The 23275-nt window shown below is 42.8% G+C and overlaps 2 long non-coding RNA genes across 4 annotated transcripts; one reads left to right on the top strand and one right to left on the bottom strand.

Annotated features, from left to right (window-relative positions):
• Positions 1-462: 462 nt before the first annotated feature.
• LOC142776135 (uncharacterized) lies at positions 463-5442 on the top strand. Its single transcript, XR_012887334.1, has 2 exons — positions 463-598; positions 687-5442. It is a non-coding gene; the product is annotated as an uncharacterized LOC142776135 (long non-coding RNA).
• Positions 5443-18442: 13000 nt separating this feature from the next.
• On the bottom strand, positions 18443-23021 carry LOC142776138 (uncharacterized). 3 transcript variants are annotated; one of them, XR_012887337.1, is made up of 6 exons: positions 22795-23021; positions 21750-21879; positions 20797-21620; positions 20629-20733; positions 20460-20573; positions 18443-20163 (listed from the first exon to the last, which is right to left on the bottom strand). It is a non-coding gene; the product is annotated as an uncharacterized LOC142776138 (long non-coding RNA). The 3 variants fall into 3 exon arrangements; XR_012887338.1 differs by having other exon boundaries at positions 20797-20856; positions 21445-21879; XR_012887336.1 differs by having other exon boundaries at positions 20797-21879.
• Positions 23022-23275: the final 254 nt, after the last annotated feature.

The raw sequence follows: 23275 nt of genomic DNA on the forward strand, positions 1-23275 counted from the left end.
TTTTTTAAGGCATGTGCACTTTTTGTCAGGGTTAAAAATATACGTGCTCGTATAATTTATGTTGTATACTGTGCATTGCTTGTAGTATATCGTGCACTTATCTTACTAGTTTTTGTCAGTCGAAAGTGACCAACAGTTTTAAAAATAATTGTTTCATGAAATCAATTAAATTTTTTTATCCCGTTGACCACTATAGCAAAAGATATACAATGAAACCATACACTCAATCTATCACTGAATAGACTAACTTTTCACTGCTGAACGTTTATTACAAATCACGTGTAAGAATACTTTAGGTAAATAAATGCCACGGAGCGAGCGCAACCCAACAAATGTAATAGTTACATGCGGTACACCACGGAGGAAGGCACGGAGGAAGGAAAAAGGCCTAATTGTTAAATATTATAAAGCTACTTTAACGACGTTGTTTATATTGACGGTGATCTATCCAAACAGCGGAGAAAAAAAAGTTTCGTTTGGCGAGCCATCGCCCAGTCAAGCCAAGCCACTGGATTTGTTCTGTTAGTCCTGTGGATAATGGCGGCGTGCTTGTAGTGCCAGTGCAGATACGATTGTATTTTCTTCCCCAGCTACGGAGGTAAGACAGCTACATTTATTTATTTATTAAGATTACAGTCAAAGACTCCAGAACTTCGTATGAGTACTACAATGTGTTTCCGTCGCAGGTGCCAGCATGCCTAAAGCGAAGGAAAAGTCTTACACGCGCAAGAAAGCGTCATTGCAAACAAAGGCAATATTTCGGGATTTCGGATTTCAAGCCGGCAGCCAGCCGTCAACGTCTGAAGGAATCGGGAACTTCGAACAATGCAGTAGTGCGTGTGGTACACTACGCGCATGCAGTAACACATGCTGTGCCAGTGAGTGTGCGAGCATTTGCGTGCCTGGGGCTGACGAAAACACTGCGGCTACATCAGCAGCTACTCAGGCGGATTGCTGCAGCTCGGCGCCCCCTGAGGGCAGTTCGCCTTGCGTCACCGAAAGTGACTCAACGGACACATCGCCTACAAAATGTTCACCCTGTTCGTCCTCCGGAGCATCGCACACTGAACCCGAAGGCTCGCCAATGCAACTCAGCGATGTGCCTTCTCCTGTAAGCGGAGTCCCGGAGGTACCTGTTTGTTCATCTTCCACTGATGCATTGTCAAAGCACAAAGATTTTGTTGTGTCACTGCGCAGTTGGGTCATCAAAGAAAATGTTACTCATACAGCTTTGTCCGCTCTTCTAAAAATTCTCAAGGTCAGTACTTTCGATTCTTCATCTCTGCTTAGCGACGCTCATACTCTTCTCGCCACGCCTAGAGATACACAGCGTGCACCTGTTGTCAGTTCAATGGTACCGGGACATTACTGCCACTTTGGGCTACAGAAAAGCCTCGAGAATGCTTTGTCAAAAGCACGTTATGAAGGCAGTCATGTTTCTCTTGCCTTTAACATTGACGGGCTGCCAATTTCCAAACGCTCCACCATGCAGTAGTGGCCCATACAGTGCATGATTCGTGAAGATCGAAGAATACCACCCTTTGTAGTTGGAATTTTCACAGGCCCAGAAAAGCCTGCTTCAGCCAATGAGTTTCTCAACAAACTTGTCAGTGACCTGCAACAGCTTCTTTCCCAAGGAATGATTTTTCATGGGCACCTAATTGATGTTTCTTTGAAGTGTTTTGTTTTGGATGCCCCAGCACGATCATTTGTGTTTCAGATTAAAGGACATACAGGTTATTCTGGGTGTCCTAAGTGCACAGCTGAGGGTACATACAGGAACAGTCGACTCAGCTTCCCTACTACGTCATCCACTTTGCGTACGAATGATTCTTTCAGGCGTCAGATTGACTCTGACCATCACCGGGGCGCATCAGTATTAACATCACTGCCCATATACTGTGTGACCTCTGCACCACTGGACTATATGCACCTGTTGTGTTTGGGGATTGCGAAAAAGCTGCATAATGCTTGGCTAAGTAGTCCTTTAGACATAACGCCTTGGGCCTGCAAAGCGCAGACAATTCTCTCACCTTAATGTGTTGTTAGCACCATATGTAACGAAAGGTGCCCTGCATCAGTGGCCGTGAATTCAAAGTAAAAGAAAACTTGTATGAGAAGCCATTTATTTCTGGCACCATTGATGTTTTTGTGGTTTCACAGCTTTCTGGTGTTAAATGTTGGCCATTAATAAATGTACGCAAGGTTGCTAGGTTACCCTGGCACGGAAAATTTGTTACTATTCCACTGCTTCATCTGTCTTGAGGGCACTAAAAGAAGAATTGATTGCATTTAGGATAGATTACCCTTCAACAGTTTTTGACACACCGCTTTGCTATGAAGAGATGCTTTGTTTTCTTAAAGGGGAACTCCGGTGCATTTTCGACCATACTGAGATAATGCTGTTTTCAAATAGTATTGACAATCCTGCAAAGGCTAAGGTGGTTAATTTTACCCAGGTACTCGTCAGTAATTTTAATTAAGCAATAAGCGACAAGTCAAAACAAAGACCAAAATGGGAAGCTGCTCTGTCATTCATGGTGGGTATCAGATGACGTCTCGAGAATTCGTCGCTGATGACGTCACGAGATCGGCTACACCCCGCCACGGCTTGCTAGGGTGCACACATAGCTCACATTCCTCTTCTGATGCGCGAAAAGCAAGTTGGCGATATCGACGCAGAAGCAAGCTGTGCCAGAGCGTCTGAACTTACTAGTGACAAGTTCAGCAATGATTGCAGCTACTATCTCAGCGCAGAAGCATCGCTTTTTGATTTCGACCCGCTGGCGCGTGAAGCATCTCACATGCCCCGAATCGATTTTCTTGTTGCTCAATATTGTAAGACCGACATCAACGATGACGAACACGTTGTATACAGCTGACAAAACTGAACTGTGCTAGCGTTGTCACCTCGTAGAAGAAAGCGCACGTTGCATCTGTCTGCCGGGGAATGCAGGATTTTCCAAAAAAAGTAGGCCCTTACGTCACATGCACAGGGTGGCCTGCGTTTACTAGTGTGATTGCAGAATCGGCTACTAATTTTAAAAGTTGTTTTCCGAGAAACTGAATGACGTAGGGTGCATAATTTGGCACATATTATCACGGTACCTATGAAAACACATGTTTAAAGTTTTATTGAAATCAGTTAATATTGAAAAAACGCCGGAGTTCCCCTTTAAGTGGTTGTTACATGAAAGTTTTAATTTGTTGTTTTCTTGTGTTAAATGATATGTGGGCTTTAACATCCCGAAACCACCATATGATTATGAGAGACGCCGTAGTGGAGGGCTCCGGAAATTTCGACCACCTGGGATTCATTAACGTGCCCCCAAATCTGAGCACACGGGCGTACATTTCCGCTTCCATCGGAAATGCAGCAGCCACAGCCGGGATTTGATCCCGCGACCTGCGGGTCAGCAGCTGAGTACCTTAGACACTATACCACCGTTGCGTTAAATGTTAAGCCAAGCCCTGCTGATCCTAGAAAATAAGTGTAAGTGCTCCCTGAAAAAGTAATTACAACATGTTATTAAAAACTAGTCTTGGTTCCTACTGTACTCTCAAGTCGCGATATGAGCTCTTCACATGCTGGAGCAAGAAATTGTGATCTTCCCATGGCCAGGCGAGTATCCTGTATGATGTCGCCAGAATTAGTACTGTAGCCTGACGTCAAGCTAGTGTCGATGTCGCGAGGTGCACCTTGGGAAAATTGGCTTTACTAGTACTGAGGGAAAAATGGCACTAAATTGGGACGAAGAAAGAATGACCGCACAACACTGAGGAACAATGGAACTGAGGAACAACTGTGTGTGTGTTTATTACACGGGAAAATATAGAGCTGCAAAAACAAATAGGACTACAACACTTGCTCATAAAGATGAAAAGCAAGATGAATCTCTCACGAGTCAAAATGTCCAAAGTTAACAGCTCAGAAACATGTTCTCTTTTTCGAGGAGGGCAAGTGGAGGCTCACTGACACACGTGTCCTTTCTTCCTAATATGGAAGGCTTCGTTTATTTCGCACTCGATCTTGTTACGATATCGTGAAAGCATCTTTCAATTATGGAAGAGCTGGGTGCAGCTGCACGAGGAACAATGGGCTGCTAAGGTGCTGCTTGTTGAAGTCTTGAGATTGAACGGGTGCTCATTCAGGTGATTGTTCAAACATTGACTGGTCTGTCCAGCATAGGTGTAGCCACATGACAACGGAATGTTGTAATACATTGTTAATGCATTCCTCGTACTGTGTCCTGTGCTTCTTTATGCACGCATGCTCTTTGGGGTTACTTTACTTTTTCGCATAGGCTGCCGAGAAAGCCTTACGCCTGCTTTGCTAACGATCTTGAGTGCATGGCTCGCACCGCGTGCGTAAGGGATGGCGAAATTTTTTGTCTTGTGCTGGGTATTTCCTGGTGCTTTGCTCAGCACAGGAAAGACAATAAATTTTTGTCGTCTCTTAGGTACATAGTTTGAGTCATGCGCTCATGCAAATCGTGTATCAACTGGCCCTTAAGACACCCTTCTGGCTTTAATTCCAAAATAATCTATCTCGGCATTTGCTGTACTTCACACTTGCTCCGAGCTATCTCTATACACAGGAGATTTGTAGGGCAGAGTAAACTGTCCTTCAAAAAAAATGGTGGCACTACCCCTTTAATATGACAGTTATTTGGTCACCATATTGTGCTAGCAGTGAAACGGAACAGCCACTATTGTGCAATAAACCTTCACATTCTCCAAAGATAAAGAGGTGTATTGGTTGTGCTTGAATTAAAACTGATGTCTATGTGAGGACTGTTCATAGTGTTTAAGAGATATCCATGTCATAAGGGTATCTTAATTGTCCCATTGCATTGTTCTATGTAGAGCTCTAAAATGCTTCTGGGTGAATGACAGTTTTATGTATGATTAATGTTTATTGTACTTAATAAACAATAAAACTGTGTCATCCATTTTCAGCATGTGATGGAATTGAGCCCTGTGCTTTCCATGATGTGAATTTGTCTTATACATTTTTTTGGTATTTCCCATTTCATGTTTGTTTTTGTATTTTTGCAACAGTCATATTTGTTGCCTGTTCTGCAGTATTGTATTGGAATGGTGTTTTGCATCATACTGGATTTTGTCAGTTTTTAACTTAAACCTTTTTTATTTCTTGCTAAATGTTCTTGACATTTTTTGTTTGTACCAAAGCTTGTGTCTTTATGACCCTGTAAGTTTTAATTTTGATATTACAAAATGAAATAATCACAGTTAACTTCTTTCATTGTATTACCTTCACTGCTAGAATTGTGTGGAGCTGTGCTTCTATTCTCATCATTGTGTTCACACTTCAACTTGAACATCGTACTTGATTTAATTAGTGTTTGCTTAATTTATTTATTCATTATTACTAGAGTACATGATTTGACCTAATGATAATAAACATTTTATTGCATCTGAGACCTTGTGTGAGCCCAATCTTCTTACGCTTTAGCACTTGTTCCTGGGCAAGTTGATGCCTAAGTTTGCCAAACATATGTTATTCTGTTTTATCGATGGTAAAAGCTTGAAAACAAATAAGCTTCTAAGCATGCACAGTGGCATGAAAGTTCGCTGTACTCTTTCACGTCGCTGTGCATGATTGTTTTTTCTAGCTTATACCATCAATAAACAGCTGGTAATTGGCACTCCGGATCCCTAGTCGTCACCTTATTTGTGTCCATGAATCTTGTTTTAATTTAGCATTGCACCAGAAATAATTTTAGCGCTTTGATATTTAATCTGCAGCAAAAGGGTTCTTGTGAAAGACGTTCAAGCATCAATTGCGAGAGTGCACAAAACCTCAAGGACCCTCGATATTACCACACACACACACACATATATATATAGCTAGGTATTTGTGCTCACTCAACATCAGCCTCGGACAGGCCGCATGGACATTCAAAGGACCATTAGGGGGTAGATTATTTATGCACAATGAATAAGAAATCAATATACATATCTATTATGAACATATATGTACCTGTGTATATGTATAATATATCCCCTGATGGTCCTTTTAATGTCCGTGTCGGCTGTCCGAAACGGATGACGAGCGAACGTACAAATTTGTTACCTTTGTACATTCACAGTATGTCCATTGGACGTACATTGTACGTCCGCGGATATCTGATGGATGTCCGGAATATCCGAGACGGACGTCCCGACGTATTCCTAACGGATATCCGTGGTTACTTGGGGTACTAGAGGTTACTAAGACAGTTTTTATTACTGGGCTCCCAACGCGAGCCTCTGCGATAACGCTCGTTCCGGTTAAATTATTGGTGGCCGTGAACTACTGCGAGTGTACGTGTGATCGAGTGAACTTGGTTTTCCGGGCACAAGTCAACTCGGTTTAAAAGTTTCTTTTATAAACAGCTGATGACCGAACGGCATGCCGTCATGAACAAACATGACAATAATACTGCACGACTTAGATCGTCAGACGAGAAGCGGTTTTGAATGCCTGACAAATGATGTAGTACATCGAACTACGTGCTGGATGCAAAGCATGTAAGCTGAAGTGCGTTGGAAGGCTAGCTACTTTATCATACTTGTATGCATGATAGCTTGAGATAACCACGTCATGTCGTCACGAATCTGGTCTCTAGAGATAATTTTGACTATGATCTATTCATTCGAGTAAAACTTGCGCCGTTGTGACCAGAGTTCAAAGCGGTGGAAACGAAAACATGTGCGTTACTTAGCCCTGAATTGTCATGTTACGATCCGTGCAATTGTGTGTGCATTCACGCCTGTAAAAGCGCATGAAGATACTAATTTGATGTGCAAGGGATGTTAATTCTTATTAGTCTGCTTGCCATGAGCAACACAAGAGGTCCAATACCTTCCGTTACATATATAGCTAGATTTTTTACAGGCACACCTTCGATCAATGATCGTGCACCAAGGATGTTTATTCTGTGTGGGTGTATGTGCGTGTTTTCTACCCGCGTTCAATTGCGCTGTACAAACGTAGTGGAAGCTTGCGCAAGAAGCTCTTACAAGTTGTATACATCAGGAAATGCCGCTCGCGGTATGCTCACAATGAACATGCTTCACCGTGTGAGATTTTTGTCATGCAGTGAAGCCAAACAAACGCTACGTTGTTTTGGGGCGCATTATACGATCAGCCCTTCCCCATGTGTGGATATCTATGTCGTATTTACGGTTGTATTGTATGATTGCGACAATATCTGTAGCTCCAGCCCCATTTTCTATCTCGATAATGGAAGTTTATTTTGAATTTGAATTAAGAGATATTTTGCAAGCGTTGCGTGCACCTTTACATCCAACGCTTAAATAATTACTGCTGTTTTATTAATTTATATGTACACCTTTAAGCGAGCAGTGCTTATTGGTCGGCAATACAGTGAGTAGATAATGTCATCAAAAACAAATTAGAGCATAACGGGTAACATGTTTGCAGGAGAAAAAAAAAGCGCGTGCATACACACAAAAAAAACAACAAAAAACATGATAAGTCTATGTGGAAATAAAAGGATACTCTGATAAATCAAACTGATACACACATATATGTTAAAATTATATATAGTTCATATATACCCAATAATTAAAATAATAAGTACATAACCCCACTGCACTAGTAAACAAAATTATGCAAAATGATAAATAATCATCATGAATCTGTGCCAGCACACGTGTATTAAAAATTCGTTGTGAAACATCGCGACACGTAAATTCTTTAATAAATGCGAGGGAAAATTATTTTCGCGTGAATGCTGCATGCAAATCACGCATTGCTTACTGATGAAAGTTAATGCAAATATGAATGAGTGCATGCTAAAAACAACTAAGGCGAATATCATTTATTTTCGATCTTGGAAATTAAGCATGTTGTGAAAGAGAACCTAAGGAATCGCGGGTTAGATTGCGACTGCGGGTGATGCGAAATTCTTGACTGCATGCATGAGCATTGATCGAAAGTGTGCTTGTCAATCGTTGTCGGACCTCTGTAATGTGGCTTTTGACAAGCATGCATATAGCACTGGAAACCTTTGTCCTTTCTTTCCAACTTTAGAGTTGCTGACATTCTTTTAACTTTCTTTCTTTCATTTTTTTTTTCAATGAGGTAACCCGTACATGTCAGATGTGGTGCCTCTACTTCCGTACTATTAAATGACTTCCTCCGGATTTTGTGGAGCACTTGTTCAAACTGTGCATGGCAGCCCACACTGCAGGTTTACTACTGAATATGGATTTTTCTAGGGTATCAAACAGTGCTGTAGATGAAATTTAGAGAAGGCAAAAAACACATATGTTGTCTCTGTCATTTTCATCCACCTTTCCTTCATGGTCCTAGTAAATATCTTCCCTATCAAGTAATGCACAACTTAATCCAGTCCAATGCAAATGCAGCCTACATACGAACTATATTATTGTGCCCCAGAAAACACAGCTCTAACTTGACATAGAACATTTTGGCACTATTTTGCATCATAAGATTGCCTGGCATAGCCACATGCTAAAGAATGACTGGATAAATCAGTCGCAAAAAAAAAGTAATTATATTGAGGATGGTGGAGATGCCATATTGCTGATCACCTTGGTCTCTGCTGCTTTTATATGCTTCCATGCTGACACACACTTAACCCTGCTTTCTCGAGTTAGTAAGAACTTGTTTGTAATTCAAAAGTAGCAGAGGCTGGATGGGAATCGAGGCTCAGCGGGGTGGCCCCACCCTAAGAACCCCATCAGCAATTGGTCACTTAATCTCTACTCCCTCCTACACGTACCTCTGCCTTGGGGAAGAGTTTTTGTGAGTGTGTTTCGTACTACATGGCCAGAGCTGCACAGGGACTATGCATGCATTCCTGGCATCAACGAGCCATACAGGAAACCAGAGTATGAGTATCACTTTATTTTAGGGCACACAATACTGTCACATCTTATTATGAAGCTGACAAGTATGAGATGGAGGATACAAACACTTTTAGTACATACTGTGGATGAAATAAAAAAGTTATTTTTTCTACAAGCTCATTTAGCAAGAAGCCAAAAAAGTGAAGGTGCACCTGTAACTTGGAAGCATAGTAAGCAAATAGTGGGTTAAGATGCATCGAAGGTAGGCCAGGCCTATTAGAACCCACTTAATAGGTAATTTGCAATTCCAGATAATGCACCCAGGGTCTAAGACATTAAAGTGTCAATGCAGAAAATGAGAAATAGGCTAATGAGTCTGTTAATGTAAAAAAATTGGCAGATCCGACGAACAGTGGGAATCAATATGTGAAGAACGAATGAGGAAGGTTGATATGTTGCTTAAATTCAGAAAAACGTTATGAAGTGGCTGTAAATTATATCGAACATAACTTCCATGTCACGATTATTATGTTTGGACATGTCATTTACCTTCATCGTCTATTCACGTCACGTGATACCATATTTGGTATATGTGCCGCTAGCGAAACGGCCGCGAGCACGCAATAAGTGTAACATGAAGTGATGTTTTACATAACATGCATATTATGATTATCATGTTTGGACGTGCCATATACCTTCATTATCTGTTCACCTCACATAATTACCAAATTTGTTATATGTGAATATAGCGAAACGGCCACGATTGCATCATGAACGTGGCATGATGTCACGTTTATCATGTTTGCACCAGTCATATACCTTCATCATCTATTGATGTCTCGTAACACCAAATTTGGTGTATATATGAAGCTAACAAAACAACCAGAGCACTATGAGCGTGGCATGTAGTCGCGTTTTACATGACATACATGTCATAATTTCCTCATTAGGGTCTGTCACTTATGTTCGCCATGCAGTCATGTTATACCATACCAGTTTTGCGATATGTCATGTGAACGAAACCACCGCAAGAGCAGCAAGACCATGAAATGTAAATCATGACAATCATGACATACGCATAATAATTTTCATGTTATGACTAGTCACTTATGCTTGTCATACAGTCATGTTAAGCTATACCAATTTCGGTATTGATACCATTATCGAAACGGCCAGGAGAGGCAAGAGTTGTCGGCGGTTGACGGATAGATTTGGCCGAAGTTCGCTCAAGAATGCTTTGTATTTAATAAACTAAAATAGTGAAGCGGTAAAGCAATATGGTAATGAGTGGAGCACAATTTACGGTTTCGCTCTGAGTTTTTCAAGCTGTAAAGGAAGGGCAGGATTGGAAACAGCTAGACATGATTGTGGTTCACCAAGCCCAGTGCTATTTAGCTGCACTCGGAACTCTTCAAGGAGAGAATAACGATAAATATATTTGAGAAAAGATGCATCAGCCTTTCAGTAAATGACAATGCACCTTTTGCTACTATCTGCAGGTATGTAAAGCACAAAAAAATTAAAGCACATCCTTCACTTGCAGGTCAATGCATGTGACAACACAGCTTTCATAAGTGAATCACACAGCTTGCAGAAGTGAATCACACAGCTTTCAGAAGTGAATCATTATTAAAGCTTAATTTCATATATTAAGTATTAGGACATAGTGAGAAGTAGAAATGAACTGAGCATGCAGCACATTCTTCTGTACTATGCTGGCAGCCACATTAAGTTGTAAAACTGAAAACACTGGAGTGTATGTCTTTTACCTTAGTGCTGTTGTTGTAGTAAGCTGCTGCTGAAAAAACAGTCATCTGCCAGTTGTATGCCTGGTATCTAAAATCTGTAGGTGGGGAGGGGGGGGGGAGATAGGATCGTGAGCAACAGTGGATGCAGAGAAGTGGAATATTTTCATAACATTCTTTAGTTGTTTTAAGATAGGAGTCTACACATACAACACATACAACTTGGCCTGCTCATACAACTCTGAAAAAAAAAATAACTTTAGTAAAAGAAATGAGACATCAGGTGTTTAGTTACATCACGCTTATAACAAAAGTTTTCCACCGTGCAGCGTTTTATCGACTAAGAAGGAGAAATTGACTTCAATGGTCTATCTATCTATCTATATGTAAAGAACCAGTTATATAAAACATATGTGACTGTTGAACATATGTCTGTGCGTACAACATTCGTTCGTTTTGCTAAATACACCACAGTCACCTTCCTTCAATGACATACGTAGGTCTCAAATGGTAAAGTATGTCATTGTACGAAATTTTTATGCATTAAAAGAAGTCACCACTTTTTCTGTGCTTTCTTTTGCTATTCTCCAACATGCATGAAGTTTTTTTTTTTCTCCTAGAAAATCGCTTACTTTTCAATTACAGAAAAAACAACATAGGTGCCTCTCTGTTTTTTATACTTCAAAAGAGATTGATACTAGTTTGTTAATTGCTTACAAGGGTGCCATTTCCCGCCGAAAAATGAGGCACACATGGGCAGAAATACCTGCGGGGTGCAAAACGCTTGCCCGTATTACATACCCAGGCATCGAACACTTTTTTATGTACGTATAACTATCGATCATGTAGCTGTATGAGGCTTGAGTAGGGTCATACAGGCTTTTTCAATTTGATTCGTTTTTCTCAACCATGAACAACTCGCTTCTGCATTTAAGCATGATCGTATAAATTACATAGTTTAACGCTTGCATGGCTTAACTGACAGAGAAAATCGGCCTTGTTGATCGATAAGACTACAGTAATGCCACTTATTGATTAATTCATACATTCGATGAGCAAGTGGCAAAACTGTCAAAAGCAAGTTGCCGAAGCATATGATCAAGCACAGTGAAAAACATACTTTCACGCTGTGCAAAATTTGCGCAACGAGCGCTGCCACCTCACACGAAAGAAAAATCAAATATTAGCAGTCAGAAGAATAACGCTTAAACCCGCAGTGACAGTGCAAGTAAGGTCTCTAGTGCAAGAGACCATAGTGCAAGTTCAAGCGCTACAAACATCATCCACGTTTGTCAAGCACATGGGCAACGATAAGCACAATCGCAGTGCTCACGCCCTCCACAAGGTCACTGAAAATCAGCACACGTCCAGAACTAGTTTTGATACCTCATACTGTTGAAAAGGTGAAATTTACAGCACGCACTAGTACACAGACACGTTTAGATCCAGCTTCACCAACTGTACGCAGGCTATCCAGGAATTTTTTTTTTTTTAGGGGGGAATGGTTGAGGGAGAACAAATAAATTTGTCAATTGGTGGTCGCTGTAAATGTGTTAAATATTTTAGTTTACCCTGAAAAGTTAAATAACGAAGAAAACTGTCCCAAAAGAACTATACATGTTGCAACAGGTCTTATATCTAGAGCGTGTGTGCGTAATGGCTCTATGAATTTAACATTTCCTGAAAGATGAATGGGTCAAAATTTGTACGAACTTCCACATTCACGCTAAGTCACTCCAGGTGGATTTTTCGTTAACGGTTTTGATCACCATTTCACAACAGTACATGACTCATATGCCTTGATGAAGGAAGGATAAAAACTATATGCCGCCGACGAAACACAGTTCAGCTTTGACGGCACCCCCCTTTGGAGAATTCAAAATATAAGTTTAACTTGAAGAGAATAAAATTAATGAATGGTGCATTCAGCCAGTATCAACAGGCCATAAGCAAAACCTTGTGTCGCTCTGTGTCAGCAGCCAAATAGAGCAGCTGTTCTGAGGAGGCTGCTGCAAGTAGCTCATTCCTCTGATAGTGGTTGAAAATTCAAAAAGAAAAGCGTGCGAACTTGAGCTTGTTGGTGGCACATACCCAACCACGGGTATGTGCCACAGGTGATTGACACTTTTATATCTACCCAGAAATGGCGAAATCACACACGGCTAATTTTAACGCATGAGCATAATGAAAAAGCTGACATTGGAAATGTTGACCCGATGAATGTAAAAAAGAAATATCAGGGTCCCAGCAGGAATCAAACCACAGCAGTCTTCGCACGGCAATAGGTATTCTACCAGAAGCCTGCACGCCAGGTTTCGAAACTTTTTTTTTTCAAGAAGACCCTAAAGTTTGTGAAATGCCAATTGTGGTTGCAGTACTGGCTATACCATTATATAAACATTAGATGTACTCCTATGATACAGCTAGCTGTCATGTCGAGTGAAGGTCATTTCTAGTTAGGTGCCATCCACTGAAGTTCAGTTAGCAGTGTCCAGCACTACCATCCTCGCGAGCAACAGCGCTTTTTCATATCAGCTTACTGCTGTGTTGCTAATATCCTTGCTGATATTGGTATAAGCAGCTCGTTAGATAAAACATATGTGGCTGTTTAACATACGTCTGTGAGTGCATTTCTACACACCTTTAGTGCCACTTTGTATTGTTTCACTCAATAAAAAAATTATAACACAGTCATCTTTCAGCGCATACTTCGCATAACATTGATTCCCAAGATATATGTGCGGATATGCCATTTTTTTTACTACAACTAAAAGAAAAGAGGCTTACTTGCATATCTACACCAGAAGACTTGCACCCTTGTGCTGAAGCACACCACCATAGCAGCTAAGTTCCTAAAGTGGGATAGTTTTGTCGGATGGTATAAACTTGAAAGCAATACCAATTAGAAATGCTAAATCATGTCTTATTCTGATAAACTCTTGTTCCAAAACTACATTTCTTCATTTTACATTAATAAGCCCACTAGTGGAAGAGAAAGTTTACATGAACATGCTGCATAATTTCATGCGTTAATCCCAGAATTGGTACCACGCAATGTCATAGAATTCAAAGTAGGCTAGCACTTAATCTTTTTCTTAGTCAGGTAATTGCAGCATACAAAAGTTTGAAGCTTGCCAAGTTGAGGATTTGGCCAAATGGCCCATCCTGATTAATAAGTTAATTAGGCTTGAGCAGATGCCATCAAAATTCGTATTGTCATGGCTAGCATACTTTTTTTTTTTTTGATTACGTGCAATCCTGAGCAAGAGACCCCACCCACTTATGGTGAAGAATAATTCAACATTTGGAGAGGAAGGCCTCTCTCAGTCGTGAATCAAAAATAAAGCAGGCAGTGGAAGAGCCACTGATAATAAAAAAAAAACACCCATGATTCTTGTATTGAATACACACATACACTCTTTTCATTCGCCTTGATGGTGATGATGATTAGTGAGATTTTGTCGTATAACGGCGTATACGGTAAACTATAGTCGATGTTGCCGCGTCCTGCTCGAATTAAGTCGTCTGTTTGAGCCATCGAGAGGCATCGTCTGCTGAAGCCCTTCCTCAGATTCAAGAGAAAGTCCCTCGATTGAGGGCTGGTCGCCATCGGTTTCACAGGCGTACAAGATTGATAGGTTCACATATTGCATGGCCATACTCAGATAAACTTTCATGCCTTCTTTATTATCCGCCATTGTGCGCATCTTCAGTTGTTCGGGGTATCTTAATGTGGCCATAACACCCAATTTCCGACCATGTATGTGGGTTAATCCTTTAGCATTCACAAATAAGCTGGCGATCTTTTAGCGCATTCGGTCGTGTACTAAATATATTACTGAATATTTTCACAAACACGCGGGTGGCCTGACAGTCGGACGACACTGGCACGCTCGCCAGCCGTGACGTAACAAGCGCCTGTGCGCGAGCATCTATCTGCATTCAGGTGAACGATACTGTTCCGTCGCCCCGCCGTGGTGGTCTAGTGGCTACTCGGCTACTGACCCGCCAGGTCGCGGGATCGAATCCCGGCTGCATTTCCGATGGAGGCGGAAATGTTGTAGGTCCGTGTGCTCAGATTTGGGCGCACGTTAAAGAACCCCAGGTGGTCGAAATTTCTGGAGCCCTCCACTACGGCGTCTCTCATAATCATATGGTGGTTTTGGGACGTTAAACCCCTCATATCAATCAATCAATCAATCAAAAAACGTCACCGCTGCCGCTCCCTTCGCGACGCATGATTGGCAGGGATTAACTCCGAGGTCAATTGTTGCTGCCACCACCGCGCGAGGGCCGGGGCCGGCCTCCGCCGCGGCTGCCGTCACTGTTGCCGATCGGCCTGACGCTGCGCCGCTCTCCCTAATGGGCTGCATCATCCGTGGGCTGCAAAAATTGGGCGTCTTTTCTTTCCTCTAATCACAACCACCCAACGATCGGCGGCGTCAGCTGCGCTGCCGCCGGGAGGCAGCACTCACCAGCGACGAGCTGGCCGACCAGCTTTGGGCCGTCCGGCAAGATGCCGCCCGGGCCCAAGGACTTCGAGTGGTCACCTGAGGCACCGCCATCATAATCGACGAAGAGTGGGAAGGGAGAGGGATTAATCCCCTCTTCCCCCCTCGCCCGGTAAAACTGCCGGACTTTAAATAAAGTTTATTCATTCATTCATTATTGCGTTTTCAAGAATAGGTATAGATACATATGCATATACGGTGAGTGACGGTGACGTCGATGCCGACGCTGGCACCAAAATCCAGTCGAGAGTGTTCATAATTGCTATCGCGAAAAAAAAAAAAACCTAGTACTAAGGACACAGTGGGACTCGAACTCGGGTTCGCTGCGTGCGAGCCCAGTACTCTGCCGCTGAGCCTCGCTGGTTTTTTTTTTCTTTATGCTGAGCCTCGCTTGTGCTTCGGACTTGTTCGCAAAGTTGCCTTAGGCAGGCTTGATCTCGGAAAAGGAATGGCGTTATGACTAATAAAGCAATTTAGAACAGCAGAACAACCAGGCGTCGCTCAATGCGAATACCGTAACGAGTGGGTCGTCCAATGCTCCAACCCATTACAAAAACTTGTTCTTGATCAACTATTAACTGTGGCGCATACCCACTTCAGACATAAAGCCCTAACCACATGCACGCGATTTTCTAGCGACAGTGACAAACTTGCTCCATCGCATTGTCGCGTCGCGACGTATGGAACCGCATGTCGGCGACAAAGTGTCATTGTTGCTTGAATGGAAGCTATCGCGTGCATAACAATAAATTGTGAATGGAAGTTTAAAAGTTGGTCGATGACAACGTGTCAAGTTTATTACTGTCTTGTGTGACATAAGGAAGCCACGAAAGAATTTCACGACCTTCTTTTTTTGCAATATTTAGTGTAACCACGACAGGCTGCACAGAAGCATACGGTACGATGGCTGCAACGCACTTCGCACGACGTTTTTGCATTGTAGCAACAAGCTACCATCGCGACGTCAAAGCAAACCTTCGATAACGATATTTACGACAAAATACGGCCACTCGCTCATTCTTCGCGTGAGATGAGAATTTAAAAAGTGTAGTCGATACCTTGCATTGTTTTCTTTGAAGCACGCGCAGATAACAAGCATTGAGAGCAAATTGCAAACGAAGCGAGGAACAGGGGCGCAGTAATGTTGACGGATATCGCCAAGCTGGCTTCCGGGTGACAAGCGATCTTGTCTAGTTTTCCAGAAATGAGGCACGCGACAAGCTGCGGCGACGGATGGGCCTCCGCGACAGCAAATCTTGTCGCTCATCACTGTCGCGAGTAAGTCGCGTCCATACGGTTAGGGCTTGATTACTCATCGTTGTCAGCCCAATGGGCACACCACAGGACATTGCACCTACACATACATGCACACAACGTGTGTATTTAGATATAGTTATAGAGAATTTTCTCTATGATATAGTGGTTAACGATTTAGAGTACTTGATACTCTACTATGGGAGAGCACTATGCCGTCCCGTGGGACTACGCAATCAAGCGGTTGTCGTAATGTTATAGCATATTTGGAGGCAACAATACTTTATAGGCCATGGTACTTTATTTTGACCTCCCATGTAGCACTTGGATAACTATTCTTTCACGAATAATTAAGCAATAAAGATTCACGGAATAAGCTTGAATTTTCGGTGGCCTGCTCGAAACTCTTCAACACACACACCTTTTATCTTAAACAGTTGGCACAAAATTCTTTGCAAGTGTTTAGCGGATACCACGCTTCTCAGAATGATGACGAAAAGTAGCGTAGCGAATGCCGGCCTACTACCAAGAAATTGTTATTAATGCCGTAATTGGTGCTAACCAAGTGTGCTTGCAGCAGTTACCCAGTGAGTGTTTAGAAAATGCTCTGAAAGGCCGTTTTCTAGCTTTCGCTGTGACTATGCTGCGCCTTCTGTGCAGGCCTGGCGTTCATGTTTTAGAACTGACCTTTTTCATTTAAATAAGCCCTAAACAGCTAGCTCTACGTCATTAGCCTGCCCAGCAATGTCTTCCATGCATACACATCGAATAGAAGCGCTTCTACCCTGCCCGTCCCCATTCCTAGCCCCGTCCCTTCGCATCTGAATCATAAGTGCCTTTGTTCTTCGACGAGCTTTCACAGTTATAATTATGAACATTCCAGTACCGCCTTTCCACACCTGTTCGTGTACTCGTCAGCCAGAATATGTGGACAGTCCATGGCAAACATCACCATTGGCACTGTCACTGACCGAGATTCGCTTAACTACTGTGAGCTCGAAAGTAGCTTGAAATTCACCTTTAAATGGAATCCAACACTACATGTTCACATTTTTAGGGGCGCTTGAGTTTTTTTTTGTAGTCCAGTTATTTAGGTTCTAGTGACAGGCAAAGCAATTGCGTTGCGTTTGCGAACTAAGCTGTATTAAGAAACAACAGAGTATTTACTGGTGACAGAAGGTGCAGAATAAACGTAGGTCAACTGAAAAAAAAAATACTTAAATGGCGCACCGATCGTGCCGAGAGCACACGTCAGCGGCGGCGCGCTGATCAATAGGCGTCGTTGGCGTAGAAAAAAATTGTTGCCAGTGGCGACAAAAATTTGGTCTTTACAGGCACCTACAAAAAACCGCACCACAAAATGACAATTCTGCCGATAAAAGATCGAATTGACATATCAAAACCAGCGGAAATCAATAATTTTTAATAAAGAAAAAAAACATTTTGTGAAATAAAGTACCTAAGAACTGGCCAACCACGGGCGCGCGTTTGATGGCCGCATTTGTTGAAGTTTGCCGACGCCGGCGATGCCGGGAGCACTTGGTTAACATTACTCGTCAGGCAATAACGTCGCACAAACGGGACGGCTTTACTCTCCCATAGTAGAGTACCCTGTACTCTAAATCGTTACCCCCTTTTTCTAATCCCCCCCCCCCCCCCCCCGCACCTTGGCCATAGAGAAATAAAAAAAAAGGTTAAGAGTGGACACACCCGTACACCCCAGCGGCCCAATCGACCCTAACACACCTGGTAGTTGGTGAGAGCAAGTAGCGTGCGCTTCCTGTTTCGGTTTCACTGGCGCAAGTTTTGAATTACTTTGCGTAACCGACGTTTGGCTATGACGAAAGTTCATGATTTCAGACCACTTTTCATCGCCCAAATGGATAGTTTTTGTAGGTCGTTTTGATTTAGCGATTCCCTGTTTTGTTTTGTGGTTCGTGTGAATTGGTCGTGACGTGATTTTCATTTCGATTAAGTTATAATAAAAAGAGATGCAGGTAATGATAATTCACTACGGTTTCATTCATCGCGCTTGTGTTTTTCTTTCGGAACAAGTGATCAATGTATATATCAGTCAAAGAGACAGAGTATCCGCAATGTTTTATTCAAAGGCAAGGTAAAGTCTGAGAATATAAAAAGCACAATATGACAAAGGTAGACAACAAATGCATCTCGCCTTACAAATAAATATTAACAAATACAGAGAGAACACAGACAACGCACACATCGCTAGAGTTGGCAGAAGCCGAGAAGCTGGTGAAGTATGACACACCGGGCCAGTGGGTAAGTAAGGATCTATGACAAAAACACAGCGCACAATGCTGATGAAGAAGGAAGAAGTGACATATACACAGCAATGAAGTCGCGAATCACGCCTGGGGTTAACCGAAATAATGCATAGAAAAAAAAGAGCGCACAGAAACCACACGACACAATATAGCAGAAAGGCAAAGGTGCAGTGTGCTGGCTGTGCTTAAGAACAGCTAGTCCAAAATGAAAAAAAAAAGCAGACTTGATGCCTGCTTGTCCTCAGAAAGGTAGGGCCTTGTAGCTTGCTCACTACGTGAAAGACAAACTTTATTCTACAACACTGGCAGGTCTTGTGGCTCTTCTTATGCGTCGCCTTCATCAAAAACTTAAGATCCCAAGCGATTTGCGTCTGGGTGTTGCTGTGACGCTTGCGAGCTAATATAGATTGTCTCATCACTTATCCAGAATTGTGGACCTTAATTGGTGCTACGAGAGCGGTATTACAGGGCTAATAAATAGCAGAAGGAAACCACTTTGGCTCATTATTTTTCACAAAGGCTCTACATCTTACGTTATCACCCACAAGCTATATAAAAATAAAATGGCAGCGTCCGCAGCCCCATCAAACGCTACAAGTTTGGGTATTCTTTTGAAAATTTTGATGGGCGAGATGAGGAGGTTGATGAGAAGCTAAAATACGAAAAGCGTGATAACGTGAGCCGTGCCCACTTCATACTGTGATCCTTACCCGCTCGAAGACATTTCAACAAGCGGTTTTGTTATCGATATATTACTTGAGCTGGAGAGATAAAGCGTACACAGTGACCAAGCGACCCACAGTAAAGTGTACAGTTCGCCCGCATTTGCTACAAAAATACACACAGGATACCCAACATTCTTTTTAAGGTTATGCAAATCACTTCGAGCGAATACACAGTGTCCCTACTCCTCATAGCGGGTAACCAAAACAATGTATGCAACGAAGGAGTGGTTAGTCCAGTTGAACTGAATATAAGCATATAAGACCATAATGAAGTCTGCTGTAACGAAGTAATAACATAACAAAGCTATTGCAGGATTTGGCTCAACTCGAATACTTTAGTGTAAACCCACCGCTAATTGCTAACCTTTGAACTTGTCAAGCTGTATGCCTGAGATTGAAGACTGGAACCTAATCCTATCTAAGTTTCGGTTCACAAAACGCACATGCCAACATAAACGAACTCGGCAAAACATTTTCAGAAACTTCGCGCGACACCCAGCAGAGCAGAAATGAAAATCGCCAACACTTGACAGATGGTGATACAAAACATCGCACACTTTCAGGTGATGTGCAGTGGCCTCAATCATGGCAAGAAAGTGACATTCAAGTTGTACGTATGCAAAAGCTGCTTCTGATGGCACAGTGAGATTCCCAAAAAGTTTGCTGGGGACGTGGTATGCTTTGAGCATTGTGAAATACTGGTGGGTCCGCTGTGCTGCTTTTTTGGCTTGCAGATGTTTAATGGTTTGCTTGTACTTCATTGATGGACACATTGTTGCTGGCACACAGGAACGCACTGCAATAAACAAAAAAATGGATGTAAAAGCAAAGAACAACAAATCCCATACGAGCACTTTCCTCGCTCTTTCAGACCCAAGGTGCACAACTTTCTGTGGTGCAAAGTTTTCGATTCCACTACCTAAAAACAAACCATTCACAATGTTGACAATGCACAAAAAAAATGAAAATCACTGAGAGCCCACCCTTACATTTTGTAACTGCACACGTAGTGTCCTTTTGAGGATAGTTTCCTCAGAATGTCCTAAACATAAAATAGCCCACTAAAAACAGCTGCAATAAAAGCATAGTCACCATTTTCTCTAGGGCACTCAGGCGTGGAGCTGTTGGCGGAGACATCTTCTGGAGGGTCTTGTGAAGCTTGTTCAGTGCCTCGGACAGTGCTGTCGGAACAATCTTGCGAGTGGCCTGCGGAAGTCTCTATATCAATCCACTCTGGTGTTGAAGTGAACATACAACTTACCGGTCACACAAGTTCCTTTTGTGACAGCTGAATGACTGGTTAAGGTTTTCTTCGGCAAGACGAAGTCAGCAGAAATTCTTTCACCAGCTACAAGGGAGCTACCACCTGCACAGGTTTGGTCAACAGTCAATTTGGGTAAAAAAAATGAAATCGCGACACTGAACGCACCCTGCTCATCGGGGCACCTCAATATGTGGGAGCCGCTTTTTGAAGCCTCTACCGCAGGTCCTGAAGAAATGAAATTACGACAATGTGTCAGTAAGAGGCATAAAATAACACAAACTGAAGCTCATCCGCACCTTGCAGTGCAGCTTCTGCAGTCATGTCACAGTCACTATTTGAAGCGACGCTCGGAGAACGTGCATATATGTGCAGTTGGTACAAGTTACAAAGCTTGTAGCATGGGGAAACTTAAACAGCTCTTTCATATGCATAAATTGGTTGAACGTGGAAGAAAAGAGAAGGCACCAACTAGAAAACAAGTAATTTGTGATTTTTGGAATTATCAACAGTGCCAGCTTTCACCGATGAAAGGTATATGTACATGTGCACTCAGGCTTGAAGATAACGTGAAATAGCCCTTTAAAGTCTTTCAAAACAAGTTGCGCAGGTCAAGAGCATCAAAAAACGACAGAAATGTAAAGCTACTGTTAGGAAGGTAATAGCCCACAATTCACAAAATTTAAGACTTTCTAAGTGTTACTTCTATAGTGAGGTTTCTCCATCGGCTACAAAGATCTTCGTGGTTAACTGTCGCCACTGATTCAATACAAGTGGCTGCTATTGCACATATTTGAGTTTCAGTCAATCACTTACATGGTGCAGCTGGTTGCACACTGGGAATAGCCATTCTTGTAAGCCTTGTGTGCCCAGGGTCCATGAAACTTTGAGCAGTAAAATGGTCGCTACAAACCCTGTACGTTGCGTACAATAGGCTGGCTGGCTTACTCAGGAGATCATCGCGTCCAGCATACTGCATCCATGCTTTCATACTGCATTGGCAATGAACTATCAGCTGAAAGGGGAAGTGCTTAAATAGTGATTTTTTATTGTTACCCTCACTGAGCAAGTACGAACAGTAAGCCTAAAAACATGCAAACCATACAAAAGCTTTAACACACCTGCCGTCCCGTGGTATGCGGAAGAAACTCGTCCCAGGCTTCTTGTGGGTTCTGCCATTGTTGAAGCACCACGATACACAGCAGTAGCTGCCGTAGCTTGGACCGCCGGGTGGCATGGCATCAGCGCGGTCTGAAAATGTTAGTAAGTGGATGCTTCGCTGTCAAATTACGAAAAAGATATGTGCACGTCATAAGTGTACCAACAAACCCCTTTGAATGATTAGCTAATCGATGCACAATACAAAACCAGTGATAGATCTCTGACCCATAAAACTCTGACTTACAAAGATATATGCCAAGACCACGTACAAAGATCTTCAGAAGTTTCCAGGCCGCTATCCTTTGTAATGCAATGGTATCGCGGCCTGGGAACTTTAGAACATTTTCGTACGTACGCAGTATCAGCAGTACATTGGGAAGAAAAATCGTAGTTGAAATTTGTGCGGTAAAATTATATTGGAAACGTCAAAAAAATTTGTGAGCAGCTTGCACTAGTGGCACAAGGCTAGCGAAAAAACAAAGATGATGGCCACTTGGCTAGTCCAGATTTGCCTCCGGCACACCAAGAATTATTCGTGTTCTGAGCCTTCGGGAAACGCGTCGTAAAGCATGCGAGGCCCAGCGAACGCTTCTCAATATTTTGCACCGAGCCACCGAGCCTATGACCTAGCTGCCCAGCTATGCTCAGCGCACAGACGCTCGCGTCCGTGGCAGACGCAGCACGCGTCGCCTTGGCTTGACGCCGTGCCGCCTTTGCTATACTGCATACGTTGCACAATGTTCCGGTCTAGCCGCCGCATAGAGCCACAAACTTTCTTTTTAGCGAACCTCCCAGTCCTTACAAGCTTCAGAAAAAAGTTACAACTGCGTGAATGAGACGCCACGTAACAAACAAACTCGCACACACGAAGCGCAACGTCTGTGTGCATCTTTCTGTTTGTTGCATGGTGCCTTATTCGCGCAGGTGTAACCGTTTTCTGAAAAAACAACCCAACAAGACCAACAACATGTCATTCAACAAGCTTCGCTTGAAAACGTGCCTCACCTGTTATCTCACGCACGAAAACGCCGACGCAGCCGACGTTGATGAAAGCGACGAAACACCTTTCCTTCCTCCGTGCGACGAAAGCTTCTCGCTGTCAGTCATGCATGGGCTTGTCGCTGGGTAGATGGTGTTTATGACAGTACGGCTGAAGAAAAGTAATCACGTATGGTGTGTTGAATAAATTGTTTTTATGTATAAAGAACATGGCAATGGCTGCTGCGCCGCGCGGCGCTCCAGCCATCCCCACACAGAACTGGCTGCTGCGCCGCACGGAAGTGACGTCACAAAAATTGTCATGACATACGTCGTTTCCGATTTAGCGCGTTGTTCGAATTTACCGAATCGGAACGTGGCTCAGCTGGCCAGCAGACGCTCACTTGCTGCTGCTGCTGCTGGAGTACGGCTGGTTGCTGCTTCTGCGAGCTGTCTACAGGCCTTGTTCTGCTACATATTCGCAAGCCTCGAACATCATCTTCATCTA

Source organism: Rhipicephalus microplus, chromosome X (genome assembly GCF_043290135.1).
Source record: "Rhipicephalus microplus isolate Deutch F79 chromosome X, USDA_Rmic, whole genome shotgun sequence".
In the NCBI taxonomy this organism is placed as follows: Eukaryota; Metazoa; Arthropoda; class Arachnida; order Ixodida; family Ixodidae; genus Rhipicephalus; species Rhipicephalus microplus.